Source organism: Topomyia yanbarensis, chromosome 3 (genome assembly GCF_030247195.1).
Source record: "Topomyia yanbarensis strain Yona2022 chromosome 3, ASM3024719v1, whole genome shotgun sequence".
Classification (NCBI taxonomy): Eukaryota; Metazoa; Arthropoda; class Insecta; order Diptera; family Culicidae; genus Topomyia; species Topomyia yanbarensis.
This window is the reverse complement of record NC_080672.1, coordinates 135,952,008-135,972,118: the sequence shown is the minus strand read 5'-3', so window position 1 is coordinate 135,972,118 and position 20,111 is coordinate 135,952,008. Positions and strand designations below refer to the sequence as shown.

At 37.9% G+C, this 20,111-nt stretch overlaps 1 protein-coding gene across 1 annotated transcript in view; it reads right to left on the bottom strand.

The window, feature by feature from the left end:
- Positions 1–20,111, bottom strand: part of LOC131688736 (matrix metalloproteinase-2-like) — a 259,760-nt gene that overhangs the window by 135,466 nt on the left and 104,183 nt on the right. The gene's annotated exons all lie outside the window — the stretch shown is intronic.

Here is a 20,111-nt window from a genome sequence, read left to right as displayed (position 1 = left end):
GTCATAGTTCTGGATGAACTTGTCAATGAAAGTTAAACTGTTCTGCAACTGTCGTTCACGCTTCAACAGTGCCTTCACTTCACGAGCCATTTTCAAATTTTACACCTCTCACTCACTGCACTGTAGAAATCAGGAACTATCACGCACTAATCACCTTCACTAGCACACCCGTTTCCGAAAATTCAACGATCGACTCGACGTTCCACGACCGCGACCTCGCGAGACAGAATACAGACTTATCAACCCAATTGACAGCAGCAAGGAATAATCAAATAAAGGAGCGGACGACAGCCAGAAATAACCAGCGAAATACCGAGACCAAATTTAATGGTGGACACGACTCATGCACTCGCCAAGAAAAAACTCGCATGCATTTGATAACTTTATTGACCGTCACAATCTTTGGTGGCCACATGCAACAAGCCACCATACATGCACTGTACTTCCCCGGTATTCTTAGTCCAGATCCCGTCCGGATCGTGGTGCTTCCTGCTGCAATCGTCGCCGTCCAATTGTCTTCGTCGCACTCTAGTAGCGATGGCGCCGCGAAACTGCTTCACGATGGCGTCCACTGCGTTGTCCGGCGTCGAAAATGGAGCACTTCACTATTGTTCACGGGCTTTTAATTGTTCAGCACTTGCCCGGCATTTAGTGTCACTTTTCAAAGGGACAACGTCCCGCCAAGTATCCGAAAACCGTCACCGTGATCCGGCTCGAAGGACCAAATGTTCGCGCGCACTGTTGGTTCTTCGGATACTTGGACTTAACACAAAACTGAAAATTCACTGCGCGAACAGAAAACCGTTTCTGTGTAAAAAACCATGTATTTTCGTGGACTGTATATTTGATACTAAGCTATATTTCTCTGACCTACATTTGATCAGCTGACCAGCGACCGGCGAACGATCGTGCCAAAAAGGCCTATTGCTTCGTGTCTAGCTGCATCAGATGGATGAGATAGATCGAAGAACGCTACGCGCTAGAACGGGAATAAACCATTCTCCGCTTTGTCGGAGTTGTAGGGTGGTTGTCAAAATTAAGTTTCCCTAATTTTTCTTCTTGCTTCAACAACGGTTTTAGGAACACCGTGATAATAAAATGTAATATATGCATTTAAAAGTTTTTAATGAATATAAACAACGCACACATTCTCGTGATTCATGATTGAGAAAGGCACAATTGCACCGCTAGGTGGATTAAAATAGGTTTTTACGTTAGTTTCTCGTCTACATCGATAAAATGCAAACAAGTGATGAGCAAGAGACCAACATTTACTGCGTTATTCTCTAAGTTTATCCAGTCGCTCTCGAAAAAAATCAAAATTATCAAAATTTGATCGACCAAGTGGTATTTGTAAAACGTAGTATAGGTTTTGATTCAGTGTATTACAGTATACCCCATAGAGCAAAATAAACCAATTTAGTTGCTGTAGTACTATCTTATGACAAGCGCCATTTAGAAGATTTCGAGAAAAACGATTTTTAAAGTTTGAGATTGAATATCTTGAAACTTATAAATGGTAAAAACAACTCAAAGAAGACAATTGATGCTTCTATCTATTCTGTATTAATTTCTCAAATATTACGAAGATCGGTGGACTATGTTGCGAGTTTTAACTAAGAATATAAACAAAAGTCACACTCACAAGTGTCATAGGTGTGTATTGATGACAAAATTTGTATAGCATGTAATAATCGCGCATGGAAAATTTTCCATAAAAAACATCAATTATTAACTTTTATACATATCTTTGTCTACATTTGGTCTATAAACAATCTGTGAAATGTAGTTTTAATGAAATGAGCCAGGGAATCTAGAAAAAGAACCAGTTATTTTTGGTTACAGTGCTACCAAATGTACTATATTTCCAGTTTATAAATTATACTGCATTTTTCTCACAATTCGTGCATTTTTGTTTTGAAAAAGATTATGGCATTGTGTTTCTCAGATATTTTTACACATACAAACATGTTATACATCAAGATAACTTGAGCCAATGCGCAAACACAGTCATTTGTAGCAAAAAATTCAAAATTTATCAGCAGGTTTCTTGCTATATCCCAGTAACCAAGCAGAATGTCAAAATTCTGAAAACGCCACTTTGTAGAGATTTTTTAGACAAGTAATGTGGCATATTTAATTCAGTTTACCCCAAAATGGTGTTTGTCACAAGATAGAACAACAGCGACGATATAGCCTATAAATCATAAGAAAGTAAATTGGCGTAGTGTAGGTAAGTAGGCACCAAGTAAGCCCATAGCCCGAAAATCTAACAGGCAGCTTTTAGCCCAGTTTCCAGGGTAACGAAATAAGAAGAAAACCGTATCAGCACTAAGTAGCAACATCCTGCCCCAAAGATTTGCCACATAAGTCCTAGGGCAATTTGTAGTCGCCACAAGGGCGAGACGCAAGGAACGGGATTGGACTTCTTCAAGTCGCAGGTAAATCTCGGGAAGATTGCTAGGACAATTGATTGTACACTAGACTGCCCAAAAACATAATGAATATTTGAAAACTCAATCGCAGCCCCACCCTGAGTGGTTTTCTTATCCCACCAGGAGTACCTGCTCCAAATTTGAAAAAAATGGGTAAGTTTAGCTACCGCACCAACGAGCTTGAAATTTGTACGGGATTTTTCAACATTTTACATGAAGAAAACTCACTAACGCTCGCTTTAGCCGATAGATGGCACTATATACATCGTATTATCACAGTAAGTGAAAATAAAAAAAGATAATTTGATTGTGCACAACTTTGTCGAAGACTGCTAGTCAATCCGGCTTTGTTGAAAAAGTTATTAAACCTTTAACAAAGTGATGTCAGAGTCAGTTTTGCATGGGGCCAGTTAGATTTAGCTAAATAACGTGTTTAGAAGAATTGTAGTACAAAATACGAATTATGTTTTAGTTACAAAGTTTTAGTTCCACCTGTGACCGCATAGAGGGCGTCAACACAAACATTTCATAGAAGAGAGTGAGAATGACGAGATGTTCGGAAGGAATACTGCAAAATACCTCTTCTACAACTTTGTAGAAGACACCTAATTTCTATCTCTCCGTTGAAAAGGTAATGTTGATGCACTCTATGCGGTCACATGTGGCACTAAAATGTTCCAACCAAAACATAATACGAATTATTTATTGAAAATTCTTCTGAACATACTATTGAGCTAAAACTAACCATTATTTCTCAAAAATGTTTAGTTTGTGGGAATCGACTACTGATACACAATCATGCACTGCTGGGCCCCATGCAAAACTGACTCTGACATCACTTCGGTAAAAGTTTAATAACTTCTTTTAACAAAACCGAATTGACTAGTAGTCTTGGACAAAGTTGTGCACAATTATTTTTTTTTTATTTTCACTTACTGTGATAATGCAGTGCAATCTAGCGGCAAAAACGAGCGCTAGTGAGTTTTCTTCGTGTAAAATGTCGAAAAATCCCATTCAAATTTCAGGCTCGTTGGTCCGGTACCTAGACTTGTCCGATTTTCCTCAAATTCTATTCCTGGTGGAATTAGGAATCGATTCAGTGGTGGAACGATAGGAGTATTTTTTTTCTTGTCACTCTGCTGTACACGAGAGGAAACGCACGTGGAGCCGGCCAAGTGAACAAGCCCTACAACGGGCGTCACTTGTTGCCGGTAACATTACATCAAAACTCGATGCTTCTTGCATTTTAAGGACATCATTATACATGCGAGCCACAACATAGCTTCTACGCCACACACACCTCTCCCCTGCCTAACCATGTATCTGACATGAGCAAATATAAAAATATATTTTCAATACACTAACCTTGCCGGTGTATCACGAAACTGCTACTTGAGGAAGCTAGAACATTTTCCTATACATTCAACCCGAATTTTTACGGAATTCCAGCTATAGCTCTTATTTTGTGCGAAAATATCACCCCTCTTCATTTGGGGTTTCTTTTCGAAACGCTTTTATTTGTCTTCTTCTCATTTTCAGAACACTTTTTCAAATGCATTTTAGTCACACACCACTGAAAAAACACCTGCGAAACTTTAATCGTTTACTAACAAAACTTCAAATTTTCAGCTAATGTGCAGATTACCGAAGGAAAATGTCCGAAAACTGCTATTTGTGCGTTTGAATTTTCACTTTGAATTCCATTTTTTTTATGTAAACAAGTGCGTCGGTGCCTAGCAACAAGCGCGCGTTGCTGGGTTCCACATATCTTCACCAGTCATTTGGTATCAGAAATACGAATTTGATCTTTGAAATTTAATATGGTTCCCCATTCGAAAATTTTGTTTTGTACCTGTTCATATGGGACTTTCATTTGACCGGACGATTCGGTCTGTATGTCCGGAACCATACAATCGATCCGTATAAAATTTTATGGCAGTTTGTGGGGATAATATTCCTTTCATTTGAGACTAATTTTGTAAAAAATCGGTTCGAACCATCTCCGAGAAACTGGTGAGTTCTTGTTGTATGTTAATTTTGAAAGATGGCCATTTTTCCCCGGACTGTTGGAACCTCTTCTGATGGTTAATGTAACCAACAAGATGTCGCGAGGGGAAGGTAGGATTATATGAGGGGGAGGGGTGTAACCAACCGCATTTTATACCTCCCATTGATACTTGATTTGTGAAAATCGGTTCAGTCATCACAAAATAACCTGAATTGTTGATAGTGGACAATAACTTAAAAGAATCTTGGATTGGTTATCAGTGATCCAGATCTGAAAATCGAAGTTAATTGATTTTCATTTCAACATATTTTTAACCTCTGAGGCATTACGTTTTAAACGGTTTATATCGGAAATTCCTGTGTGATCTTACTAACGAACCTATGACTCCGGAACCACGTCAGATCTGAATAAAATTCAGTAGCTGTCGACGATTAGTCCGGGTGTTTGTTTCGACTTCGTCTCTTCCGAACCATGGCACTTAACCAATGCACCGGGCTGATGCTAGTCCAATATTGGAAACAATACTTGTGAACACACTAAACGACTTCTAACTTAAGATGTCCCGTAAGTGAAGAGGTTCTGTTTGCTGATGAGACATACTGAAAACTAGATTCGACGGAATATCGTAAGTTAAAAGTCGTTCAGTGTGTTCACAAATAATGTTTTCAATTTTGGGCTAGCGTCAGCCCGGTGCATTGGTCAAGAGCCATGGTTCGGAAGAGACGAAGTCGAAACGCAAACAGCTGGACTAACTATAGTTAGGTTTTGTGCCCTTCATGCATAAAGACGGTTTTAAACCAATTTCTCCTTAGGGAGTAATATAGCAGCGGTCAATGGTTCATATCTTTCATATGAAATAAAGTTTATGAAAATCGGTCAAGCTGTTGAGAAATAGGTGTGACATTAACTTGGAGCTTGGCAAGTTCCCCGGGGGCATCAATAACCGTAATTGGCGGCCCATATGGTCACAGCTACTTCTATTGGTCATTGGTGATCTAGACTCGCGATCCAAGTAATGTTGCATATATTATAATATGTATTACATCATTTGGCCATAATGATGGTACCAGTTTGTATGGGAATTTGCTTTGCGACCGCACTCTTTAACTCGTAGCTCCGGCGCCGGAAGTCCAATCAACTAAAGTGCAATAGTAGCCGATGGTAAAGTTGTACATATTTTCAATTTGAGACTAAGTTTGTGCAAATTCGCCCAGCCTGACAAAAATGAGTGACATTATTTGAAACATACACACATATCCACTTATTCCAAACTCGATGAACTGAGTCGAATAGTATAGGAGTCTCGGTCCTCCGAGTCTCCTTTTAAAAGTCGCTTATAGAGTGATTGCATAATCCTTCTACATAAGAAAAGCGAAAAGCTCAGAGAATGTTAAGCATGACCACTCTTTTTAATTCATAACTCCGGAACCAGAACTCCGATCCAAATGAAATTCAACAAGAGTTAATAATGATACTTTATAGCATATTTAAGACTGAGTTTGTGGAAATTGAATCAGCTCGGAGAAAGAGACATGGAATTGAGAAATTTAGAGGCTTTGTCACTTCACCGAAGCTACCTGTATCATTGTCGGTGAACAAAGTCGTCTAAGGGGTTTAATTAGGCGATGAACCAGAATAACACATCTCAGCAATTTAGACAATATTTCATTAATTTTTGTGGCATTTGGAACAAGTTGATATCGGTTTCCTGCAACATAAACTCGTGGTAGCTTTTGTTGCATGATCACACCGCATTTCTTACCGGTTGGCCTTTCTATCGCGGCAAATATGTTGCGGTTAGTGTTTAGCGGGGACAACTGTTAGGTTACGCTAGCTTTCAACCAACGGTAGGGAATAGCACTACCCGAAATTAATTATCAATAAATGCCGCCTTCGTAAGCACACGCACTTCGATCGAACGCTCCTTTTCGTCTGCCCATTTGTCTAGTATAGGTCTGCACGCTCATTCTGCTCTTCGCTCTCTCGTGTAGTTGAGATTTCTGCTGAACGGTACTCAACTCCGCATCTGTTATCGTTTACGGAGTATCCGGAATCCGGATTCCGGATACTGCACTACTATCAGCAGTGTTGTCAGATTGGCTGTTTTCAACAACAATCTTTCGGTACTAAGAGAGTCATAATTGCTGCTTTTAAACTAAACAGGCTAATGTGAATTCTACTTCAATTCGGTTATGTCTCTGATATTACTTAAAAATGAGCAAATGGAAACTTGCCTCTCATCGTTAATAGGATGCATCCATCAAATGGGAAATATTTTATAACCTAACTTTACTGAAATTATCATAGCTTAAAAATCGACTATTCATGGACTAAACAATCACGATCATGTTTTACCTCTTCCGAAATACTGCGGACCGCCAATACACACGTATTTCGATCCATCGCGACAATACCTATGTGAAATTTCTTCAATATTTTGGAACAATTGTTTTTATTGCATCGCAACGGCCCTCGTCGTTTACCTGCTCTACATCATTGCGTGAAGCGACTAAATACGCGACATCCTTTAATTATCGCACCATGTACCGCCGCTCGCCGCCGGAAAGCCTTAAATGGTGGCGCCAAGCGCAACGGTCCCTCGCAATGCTAGACGATAGTCCTAGTCCGGTTCCAAAACTGAAGCAGTAGGAGCAGAGAAGACATTTCGAAAATTTGTTCATCGCTGAATGCAAATCACATGCAAATATGCACCGATGAACTTTCTGTTTTCCCGCGCACAACGGACACCGCCACCGACAGTAAGCGTTATGAATCCCAATTTTACTCTCGTCGAGCATCGGATGCCGCTCGGGAAGAACTTCCACCCCCCCAAAAGAAGATGTATTAGCAATCGGTCGGAATTTCCGCTCGCGGTGCCCAGCTAGTTCCCCGCCCGCTCGGTTTTTGCGGAGGTGGATGGATTCTATTGCATATTTATTTAAATTATTATGACTATGCTAAGCTGGTTGGACTTATTTTTCATTTCTGCAGCTTTGCATAGCATATCTTCGTTCCTTGGCCGTTGTTTGTTTCAATTCCGAACTTATGTGTATTTCTCTTGAGATTATTATCGCCATTTAGAGGGGCGACTGATGCTAAATTGAGCTCGAGATCTGGGGTTTGGTCAGAATGGCTCGCTGCAATTCCATATTGTCTTGGAATGGGTCGGAGAGCGCCACCCGATTCCGTCGTTGGTCAGCTGACGGCCAGGGGTCGGGTTGCCAGATTGGTGGTGTTATGTGCGACTTCCGTCTATTTTATATGTTCTTTTGGTCTGGTTAATCCATGGTGAAATAATTTGGACAACAATGCAATAGGTTATGGTATAACTGTAAAACGGAGCAGATTATACTATATATAGCGGTTGGCAAGTTGAAAACAATTTTGCCGGGTAAGACAATTTTGCCGTTTTGAAACGTGGACACGGAAAAAAATCTGTTCAAAAGTTCATGACAAAAAATCACGATTTCGAAAAATAAACAGTTTTCGAAAAAGCTCCAAGCTCCTGAAATCTTATATCCATGAAACTATTTGTAATTCCACAAAGATTATATCTTCTAAATTTGTGAACTTATTCACGAGCAAGCACGATATATCATAAATAATATTCTGAGTTTTGTGAAATTGTTCACGCAGAAATATGAAAACCATGAACAAAATTTTATATTTTATAAACTATATAATGAATACGGAAAGGTATTGTTGTATGGTATTGTGAGATATTTCAAATGCATGACAGGTGTGGAGTATTAGGGACAAGTTCACGGGGCAAGAATAAATATTTGAAAAGTATTTTGAACTTAGAGAAATAGTTCACGAACAAATATCAAGGCGGTTTTGATTTTGATCATGTACGAATTTGGGAACACATTTTTTCCGTGCAAGACCCCGAATGGTCTAAAGACGACTCTAACCCAGACAACCGGTGAGATCACTAAAACGAACCGATGGCTTGGCTGTTTTATGAGATACTTACATAAATGTTTAGAGCCCGATCATCTAAAGTGTTAACGCACCATTTCGGCACCACTGCTACCGAAGGCGACGACGACGATGACTAGAGACTTTTAATTATTCGAGAGTGCAGTTTTAATTAATTTTTCTGCTTCGCTGCACCTCCAAAGTTCCTTCCAAAAGCATTCCCACTCGCCCGGGGTTGGACTTGGTTGGGTTTGGATTCGAGGGAATAGGTAGCTCAGAACTTTGTCCGAGCGGTGGCATCACCAATTCATGGGATCATGGTCTGCCCGCTCCCAGGCTACGACTTGCGGAGAATTAGTCTCTGAGGAGGCAATAAAAATCGCACTCTTTGTGTATGCAAAACGAATATCGTTGCTCTTTTAGTTTTTCTTTTCCGCCGCCGACGCCCGTCAATTCGTTCGCAGCGGCAAAGTGCAACGGGACACGATTGCAGCTTTACTTTTAATTGTTATTATTGTTGTTAATGTTGTAGTTGCTGGGGCTATCAGTTTATTCTTATTAATTTAAGCTGGTTCGTGCTTGGTCGTGGACCGTGGCGTTTGCTACTTCTCTGGTTGTTGAAGGCGAAGGAATAAAGAAGACTAGCCGGCATTCCTCCTGAGCTTCTTGATGACCAAGTCTGCCGTCCTGGGACGATGAGTGGTAAACATAATTCCCCGACTTAATTGTTTATCCTTCGCAGAAGATCTGTGTGTTTATGAATCCTAATGGACTTTGATGGAGTTGCTTTGGTCACTTTTCAATTTTGTTTGCACGCTGTTGTGTGGCTTTCCGATTCGCTGCATTACATTTGTTTACAAAAAATGCAATTCTCAAACTTGCCTCAGCAACTAAACAACATGAATGTAAATCACTAATAACATCTAATTAACATCCAGCAAGGCGCCGTTGTCTGTTTCTCTTGCCGAATACCGGCGTCAAATTAAGAGCCCCCATCTTCTGCTTCGCACTCACGACCAACCAATAAATCCGAACGATATCATTAAACCCATTTATCTTACTCGAAGCAAGGTCCCTTCGTCCCGAGCTCCCTGGCCAGACTCATTCATCATAGCGAATTGGTCATCGACTGACTGTGCCAAAGCTGAAGTTATAATTGTAATTTACAAGCTTCGAAGCGTATCTTCAACAAGGAAATCTGTAGTAACCCCCTCAACTCAGTTCTTTTGTTTCCAGCAGAAAATAATGCGGTTTCGACATACAACCAAACCGATGTGAGTCCATTAAATTAATCGATTTGCCCATCGCAGAGCTGCTGTTTGAACCGACTCAAAAAACTAACATAGTCCCGGAAATTTGGTACGAAATTTACCAAGTAATCAATCGATTTCGGACCGGTCAGACAACTATGTACACTTGTCGCCGCACCCCTCCGGAATAATGTTGGTAATGAATAACTGTCGTTTTTTAGAGTTGTATTTCCTGATCGAGCCGTTTGTTGAATTGTGTGGTCGGAAAGGGGGTGCTTCGGAAATTATCCGATAATTTAATTAAAATAACATTTGGTTATCTTTACGGACACATTGTATGCATTAATATGAAAGTTGAGAAGTAGTGTGTTCAATGATGAAGATGGCGAAGTAAAAATATTCGTATACATATGCTTTCTACAGCAAAGTTGTGATTCATATTAATATTCAATATTCAAAAGCAAGTTAGCGCAGGGCTATCGACCGCACAGAGAATGTATTTTAGAAGATTTTGTATTCGCCCAAGCGGTACAGCATTTTGTTCGTCTTTGGCACAGTATCGTCTTTATGAACTTATTGGAAATTTGTTAAAAATAATGAAGCTTCTTTTCTCGTCTAAACTGTTGAACGTTATCAGTACAGCATTTCGTATATGATGGAACTGTGTAAATGTGACTTCCATAAGTTTATGCTCCATTTTCACCTTCCATAAATGTTGTGAACCGAAAAGGGGCCCTTATACGCCCCATAAAAGTGTCATTACTAAGTAGTGTCATTACTGGAATTGTATGGGAATTCCATCATTACTCGCCTTACACGTTCATTAAAAGTGACATTACTGCTCAGTAATGACATTACTGACGCCTCGTGTACGGGGCCCTAAAGACAGGTACGTCAATATTTAAAATTAACAACCACTGTGTAGAACTTTGCTGCAGAGCCTCTTTCATCTCGACCAACTAAGAAACGATCACCAGAGCCACAATGAAAATAACAATACCTTATATCTCACCTAAAACCTAGGTAACTATTATTTGCCAATTGCCTTACTTGAATTCCACTTGAAATTTCACATGAAATTCCACGTGAAATCACGCGTTAAATTTCACGTTAAATTTCCCGAGAAAATCAGCGTGATATGCACAATTTCACGTTGTATTTCATGTGGAATTTCACGTGAAACTTCTCGTGAAATTTCCAATGACATCCCACGCGTAATTTCACGTGAATATCCGTGTGAAATTTCATGTGAAATTCTACGTATAAATCACGTACAATTTCAATTGAAATTCCGCGTGGATTCAAGTTACATTTTATATGTTTTTTCACGTGAATTTCCCATGGAACTTCCCACGGAGTTTTGGTTAGAATTTCAGGTAGAATTTCACGTGTAAAAACAACGTAAAAACGTGGGATCTCACCCTGCATTTCGCGTGGAATATCGCGAGGAATTTCACGTAGAATTTAAGTGGAATATTACGCAGAATATCTGACAAAATTTCACCTGGATTGTCACGTGGAATTTTACGTTGAATTTCACGTGGAGTTTCAGTTCATTTTACGTAGAACTTCAAGTGTAATTTCACGCGGATCTCACGTGGAATTTCACGTAGAATATCTAGGGGATTTTCAAATAGAATTTCACGCGGAATTTCATGTGGAATTTCGCGTGTAATTTTACATGGAGTTTAACCTGGCACTTATGTGAAATTACACGTGAAACTCCACATGGAATCACGCGTCAAATTTCGGGTATCCCGCTGAATTTTACAAGTAATTTCACGTAGAATATCGCGCGGCGTATAACGTGGAATTTCACATGGACAGTCACATGAAATTTCGCGTAGAATTCCATATGGAATCTCACGTTGAATTTTTCATGAAGTTTTACGTTGAGTTTCACGTAGCATTTCAAGGGAATTTCACATTGAAATCCCTGAGGAATTCCACGTCAAATTTTACATAGAATTTTCCATGGAATTCCATTTGAAAATTCGCGCGAAATTCCACGTAAAATGATACATCAAACTCCACGTGAAATTCCTCCCGAAAATCCAATCACACGTCCGTGAAATTTCACGTAAACTTCTGCCTAAAATTCCACGTCAAACTCACGGAAATTCCGTGTGGGATTCTACGTGGAATTTCAGGTGGAATTTCTCGTAAAATTTCGTGTGGTATTTCACGCGCAATTTCGCATAGAATTTAATGTGCAACTTTAGTGGGATTTCACGTGGAAATTCACGTAAAATACCGAGTAGGATTGCACTTGGAATTTTTGGCTTAATTTCAAGTGGAATTCCGCGCGAAATTTCACATGACATCCCTCGTGCAATTTTGCGTGGAGCCACGTGGTGAGATTTAACGTGAAATGCCATTCAAAACTCCACGTGAAATTCCACATAAAATTTTGAAAAAAAAATTCCACATGAAATCCCACGCGAAATTTCTCGTAAAATGCAGCGTGATGTGCGAAACGTCACGTTGGATTTCGTACGGAACTTCACGTGGGATTTCACCCTAAATCCCAGGTGAAATTTCACTTGAAATTCTACTTAAAATTCCACGTGGAATTCCGGGTGGAATTTACGTGAAATTCACGTACAATTCCCACTGAAATTTTTCGTGATTTCCACGCGAGGTCTCCCGTGAAATTCCGCCTTAAATTCCATATGATATTCCACCATCATATCTACGTAAAATTCAGCGCGACATTATGAGTAACATTTCACGTGAAATTCCATGAAAAATTCGTTGGGAAACTCAGCGTGAAATCCCCTGAATTCCACGTGAAATACCATGTGAAATTCTACATGAATTACAATTCGCGTGGAAATCCACGTGAAATTTCTTGTGAAAGATATTGTAAAATTCCGGGTTTTCCATGTGAAACTGCGATTAAAATTCCACATGAAATGCCGCGTGCAAACCTACAAGAAATTTTATATGAAATTCCGCGTTGAATTCCATGGAAATGCAACGTAAAATTCCGCTTGAAATCCCACGTGATATTGCGCTTCCAATTTCACGTAGAATTCCACGTAAAACTACATGTGAAATTCTACGTGAAATTTAATATAAAATTCCACATAAATCCCACATAAAACTCGACGTGAAATAACGCGTGAAATGGTGCATTTAATTAGGCCTGATATTCCACGAGAAACGCAACGTGAAATTCTACGTAAAATTTTCCAAGTATTTCTTCGTGAAAGTCCACGTAAAATTCTATGTGGAATGTGTAAAACTCTGCGTGCAACTGCACGTTGAATTTCGCGTGAAACCTCCGTAAAGTTTCTCGAGAAATTTATCGTCATATGATGAAGGCTTCGAAAATGGAAACAACAGGTGAAATTTTTTTTGTCGATTTTTGCGCTGAACTGTTTCTTTCCGACGCGGATAGATGTTTTTTTCTTGTGTTCTTTTTCATTTCCCATACTGCTCATATGCGCTCTCATTTTGGTTTTCAACTTGCTCACATGCCATTTCATTCCGGTCCACGCTGCACAGTGGCACCTGTTCATACAAAGTTGTGACAAAATTATAAAAATTGGGTCGCTGAATCCATTTCTACTATCAGTTTTGATATTCCATATTTCATTTTTTCGACTAATTTTATATAAACCCATTTGAATGCGTTGGTCGCTAAAGGGTTAATACAAACATTAATCATAGTAGCTAATCTCATCGGATAGCAGAAATGGTTGACAAAACTAGTAAAAATCACTAATTTTTCAGTAATATGATGTTGTTTAGGCAATTAATTTGTAAGAAGATTTATGAGCTACAGGGCGTCTCCATATGGGTATTTTAAAAGCATGAATATACCAAATTCGGCGCAAAAATGCGCTAGATGAGCCCTATATATCTTGAAACTACAATAAATTTTGAGTCAGATTCATGATAAGTGACCCATGGGAGACCATCTCAAAAATTGGAAGACGTATAAAGATAAATTAGTGATATGATATAAAACTTTTTAATTGGATTTTTTTGATCCAGAACAAACGTAAATCAGTTTTGTACAAAAATCTCCCATCTATAGTTTAGCATATTCATTTTTCTTTCCAATGAACTAAACATTGCTCCAATCGGCTGTATAGTTCTTGAGATATCGCCATTTGAAACTCCAAGGTACTAAAAATTCTAATGTATTGAGGTGAACAGAAATCCTCGACATCACTTGCTTCAACGACTTGTTAAAAATTCATTTTTAATCCGATTATAGTAAAATTTTGAGATATCTTTATTCAAACTGAGAGAAAAATAAAATAAATATCTACAAAAGAATTACAAGACATTGATTTTTGGGGTTTTGTCACTCGTCGTGCCACTGTGCGCTGATTCAAAGTGACGTTTGACACTTGTTTTTTCTCTAACCGCATGTCTCGTTCCAGGTATATATCCTCTAATAATAAACAATATGAATGGCGATCCGAAAAAAAATTTCCATGTCTGTCATTTATTAAAACTTGTTGATGCTTCTTGTATGTCCTGGAAATGAGGCCGTAAAGAGGTGAAAAAACAAATAAAATCCATATTTTCTACTTTTTGCCTGCAACCACAATTTTTCATCATAGTCCAATTTAAATTTGATGATTTTGCTTGAAAATTTGAGATGGAAATGGGTTAATGCTTATTTTTAATTTTTTACGTTTTAACGACATTCAATTAGCTAGAGATTACTGGGTAGGGAAAGTTATGAAACTTAGAGCCATAGTACTCAAGTGAGAGCAAGGATGTGAAGTAAACAGATCGGAAAACTAGAAGTGGCAGGGTCATTAGAACAGGCTTAATATCGTGCGGGCTTAATTTTTGCCTTCTGATAATGAGGGTCGAGCTTAGGCAGAATAACTACGAATCACCCGAGTTCACTATCATGTGTCCTTGATAAAGGTAGACGTATCTATCTTTACCGTGACAACCGGCAAAAATTAAGCCACGCAAGATCACCACTGAAAACCTGTCGACGATTAGCATCAATCTGAATGATGATTGCTGCTGTTCATCTCTGTATGCCTTTTGCATGCCGGGATAGATTTTTATTAGACTATTGTCACTGTTCTTACAGTCGTGGCGGGTTTGCTACATTGTGTAAGGCAATGGCTGTGTCTACAGCGGCTACCCACCGCTGCCGATGGATTCCCATCAGTTTCTTTTTCTTTTTTCCTTTTTTATTTCGACTAGGTTAGTCACATTTTCTTTTTTACGTTTTAACGACATTCAATTAGCTAGAGATTACTGGGTAGGGAAAGTTATGAAACTTAGAGCCATAGTACTCAAGTGAGAGCAAGGATGTGAAGTAAGTTTAGTTATTTTTAATTGTAATGTTACAAACAAATAACTTGTGACGTGACAGATTAAAAATTCAAAAAAAAATTTAGACAGCTTGCATAGAATGTCTAACCTATATACCTATATACCTGACAGATATTTTCTGCTTCTGCTTACATCAAGATTGATCAAAAATAGTGACCATCTTCGATTTTCTTGAAGGTTTCTAAGTTTCATCTGTATGGAGACTAAGTATTTTCCACAGTTAAACAAACCATTTCTTTTCATGAGTAATATGTAAAAAGGGCGTATGATATTTGCACTACTTTCAAAATATGTTATTCGAAAATCGCCATTTGTGCAGCAAATTTGTATGATAGCGAATTGTAGGGAATTGATTCTTTTGTGCGAATAGTTTTTGATGAAATTTATCAAAAAAAATTGAAGAATGCAACCACAAAAAAAACAATTATTTTTTGTTAAAGTAAGCCTAAAAATGAAAGAAACTGTAATCGCATTACGAAGAAGCTATCACTAAGAAAGCATTTTTTTAACAACTTCAAGTACGCTTCTAAATTTGTTAGTTTTTACTTTTAATTTTCTTATACAATATTAACACCAAATGTCATTTCGAAGCAAAGTTCTCAAAAGAAAAATGCACTCAAGCTATGGTTACGAATCAAAACAAAGTTGTAAGCAATCCTTTTATGAAAGAAACATGTTGTTTAAATCGACGAGTAGAATATTGTTCGGCTATGTTTACTACTAAAGATCTGGCCAGAATTATTTATGTGAGCTTCTAACTTCGTCCGTTTCTAATAGTTCGTATCCTAAGCATACATAGCAATTAAAAATAAGCATATTCGCAGAGTTTAACATCCACTTGATTCTTCCGCATAATCTAATATAAAAGTTTGGTATTATTATGACGCTAAATATATCAATCAGTTAGTAGACTAATTTACCAATTAAACAGCAATAACAGGAACTTAATTTAGGAACATCAATTAAATATCAAATCATGAAAAACTCTGCTTGTTTATTTTTTTTGCTGAAGCATTTATTGTTATTTTTGTAAAAACTGCTTGTCATGGATACGATACAAAGATCGACGTTGTGTTCTTTTTCGCAAAGCTTCGCTTCATTTTAGTATTAATCTGTCACTCGGACAGTGAACCGAGTTCATCGAGGGGTCGCATTTAGATGGTACATGGGAAACCTTTGATCACTCTATCGTGAGGTCATCTTTAGTGAAACTACGTGGGAAATACCACGTGAAATTCTATGTGAAGCACCTCTCGAAATTCCACAGGAAATTCTACGTGAAATCCACACGAAATTTCGCCTAAAATTCCACGTGATTATCCATAAATAATTCAGCGTGATATTTTGCGTAAAATTCCATATGAAATTCTACGTCAAAGACCTCATGAAATTCCACGGTAAATGCTACACGAAATTTCATGTGAAACACTGCGTGGAATTCCACGGAAATCCAACGCAAGATTCCACACTATATCCTACGCGAAATTTCGTAATGTTACGCGAGGCTCCATGTGAAATTCTACGTGAAATACCACGTGAATTTTCACGTCAAATTCCATGTAAAATTCCATGTGAAATTCCACAAGAAGTTCCTTGTAAATTTTCATGTGAAATCTGCCGTGAAATTCCACGGGAAGTTTCATGTGAAATTCCATGTGAAATTTCGCTTAAAATTTCACGTGATATACCACATGAAATTCCCCGTGAAATGACGTGTGAAATTACGCGTCTTATTTTAAATTTCATGTAATGCATTGTGAAATTTTAAATAAAACGCGTAATGGAATGCAATTCTACGTAAAAGCACATGAGAAATTCCATATGTAGTTCCTCGTGAAATTCGGCGTGATGTTCCAGTTGAAATTTACGTGAAATTTTACGCGAAGTACCACTGGATTTTCACGTAAAATTTCACGTAAAATTCCATGTGGAATTCTACATGAATTTTCACATTAAATTCCGCATGGAGTTTTACAGAAATCCAACGTAAAATTCTACGCGATATCCTGCGAGAAATTTCGCTTGAAATTTCGCGTAGAATGCCGCGCGAAGCTCTATGTGAAATTCTTCGTGAAATTCTACGTAAAATTCCACGTGAAATTACACATGAAGTTCCCTGTAAATTTTCGTGTGAAATTTGCCATGAAATGCCACGGGAAGATCCATGTGAAATTCCATATGAAATTTCACGAAAAATTTACGTGATATCCCACATGAAATTCCCCGTGGAATGACGGGTGAAATGGCGTGTCTTATTTTAAATTTAAATTTTATATATAATTCTTCGTGGAAGACATTGTGAAATTTTCGATGCAATTCTACGTGAAAGTTCATGAGATATTCCATATGTAATTTCTCGTGAAATTCGGTGTGATGTTCCACATAAAATTTACGTGAAATTTTACGCGAAGTACCTCCTTATATTTCGCTTGGATATCCGCTTCAAATTTCACGTAAATATCAACGTGGAATCCAACATTAATTTTCACATTAAATTCCGCATGGAATTTCACAAAAATCCAACGCAAAATTTTATGAGGAATTCTATGTTAAATTCCGAAATTTCGCATAAAATTCCGCATAAAATTCCACGCGAAGTGAGCGTCAGATTGCGCGTTTATTATGCGTGAAATTCAACGTGAAATTACAGGTAGATTTCCACTTCAAATTTAACGCAAAATTCTACGTGATATTCCATGTACAATCCGACGTGAAATTCCACCAGAAATCCAATCCAAATTCAATTTCACATAAAAGTACATAAATTTAAGGCAAAATGACACATGAAATTTCGCGGTAAATTGAGTGTGAAATTCCACGTGAAATCAACGTGAAATACTTCGTTAAATTCCATGTGAAATCTCATGAAAGTCTACGTGAAATACAATGTGTAATTCCTCGTCAAATTCCACGTGTAAATTCCACGTAAAAATTGACGTGAAATTCCACATGAGATTCCTTGTGAAATTCCACGTGAGATCCCACGTGAAATTGCATGTAAAATTACCGTGAAATTCCATGTGAAATTACTTGCGAAATTTCTTGTGAAATTTCACGTGGAATTTTGCGAGGAATTCCGCGTGAAATTCCTTGTAAAATTCGTGTGAAATTCCACGTGAAATTTCACGTGAGATTGCATGTGATAAAAAAAACTAAACCTTAAACTCTACTAGCAGTTGGCCATAGAATCAAAGAATGTGCCAATATGGACAAGAGCGACAAGACAAGAAGATCCGATTAAGTAACAATAATACCGCGTATTGAAGGTCTAGACTAGTCCAGTCCAACACGTTATAAAAATACAGTGTCGACAGAAGACTCAAAACACTAGACTAGGATTGTCGCTTTCTTCGCTGTCCGGAACATTCGGTATATAAGCGTCAAACAAATGGCAATGTACGAGAGCAAAAGAGATAAGCTAGCAGTACCACTCGCGACAATCCCTATCTTGTGTTCTGTATCTACTGTGTTTACCCATATGTATAGCGTAACGGCGAATAGTGAGAACATGTGTAAAATCATAAATAATTAAAATATTGTTTCAGAAGAGTAATAGTAGTAATAGAAGGTAAGCTCGAAAAAATAATGAACCATCCAGAAGTCAAAGATTTTCAAAGCGGACTAGCACTAATGAAGAAAGGTTAGTAGTGATAAACAAACTAAGGCTCCAATTAAAATACCCATTAACTGTACCGAAACCATACTTCGTATGGCGGATGGGAATTTCACGTGAGCGTCGTTTATTAGTCTTATTCGAACTACTAGAAAGAGAAGTAAGCAAGTTCATTATGAATAGAAATAAGAATGAGAGCAAACTAATTTACTAATTTAAAGCAATAACAAGAAAGTCTAAAAGTGCATCTTTGAAATGAAAAATAGTTTCCCGATTCTGTCACTTCCACGCCATGAGAGCAGGAACTTAATCAATCAATTCTTGGTGTAAGCCATCGAAAGCCACACGGCCTCTACCCTAGGTTAGTCCGGAGAAGGACAGTACATAGAATTATCATCCTCCTCGTGGATAAAAGGTCGTAGACCAATAATCGACGCTACTTCCGATAATTGAGATTTGAGGTAATCGTGTAAATATTAACCGATTAGTTAGATTAATCGGGAACTAATCGGAAATCTCTATTGTAATTGCAATAATTTAGCATATCCATAATGATTCCTATTGTAGATTCAGTTTGAATTGTAATTACTACTGAGCATCCTTTCCTATGAGATTTTTCCCCAAAATCGAAATTTAATTAGTTATAAAATAATGTTTTAGGAGCTGAATATAAAGTATTAAAAGAAGCATTTTCGAAAAAAAAAAGCTAAGGAAATTTCATATATGAAGAATACTGCCGTTCTACGCATAATTGTCCCATGTTGCTTTTTGGTCATTTTCACTTTTTTTAATCAAACATTCCTTTTTGATGTATATTTTCAGAAAAAACATCCCAATCATAAAGTTTGTTCGAAGACTTCGTGAAAAAATACCAAGTCTGTTTGTCCCATTGTTGATATTCTACGCATAATTGTCCCACTAACAAAAATCCCAAAAAAGAGCGCTATAAAAAAATAATTACGTAGCGTTTAGTTAAGAAGTACATTACGCTAGATGTCGGGCACTGAAAAAATTGATGGAAAAATACAGGATCATTAAAATAGAGATGGCAGTGGCAATATTAATCACAGCAGTGAGAACAATCCTGTAAAGCTCTTCATTACTATCGTCGCTTGCATAACATGGCGAACGCATCTAGGATAATGAGCCTATTTTCGCAATGTTTCTATTATCACGCTACCCATTTGAAGCCGTCGGTTAGTGCAGCGTTTGCTATCTTTGTTCAACAAATTGGATCAAATGGTAGGGCGACAATTGGGGCACTCGATTGGAACTTTAGTTGCGATCAAACACTAGCATTTCATCGTTTTCAGGCCATTTGTGTTATTGGTTCTTAAGAACGAAGCAAGGTTGTGAATGCCAAATTAATGCACTCCATCGAGTGTAGGCAGAGTAATTAATGATCTTGTAAGGTAGCCTTCTAAATACAGTAAAATAGGTACTTTACCCTATTTCCAATTTTGATGAAGCAACAAATCTCCCGAGTAACAGAAAAACTCACGACATACACTTTTGTAAAAGAAAAATGAGTTATGAGCATCATTTACATAGATCGTTATGGGACT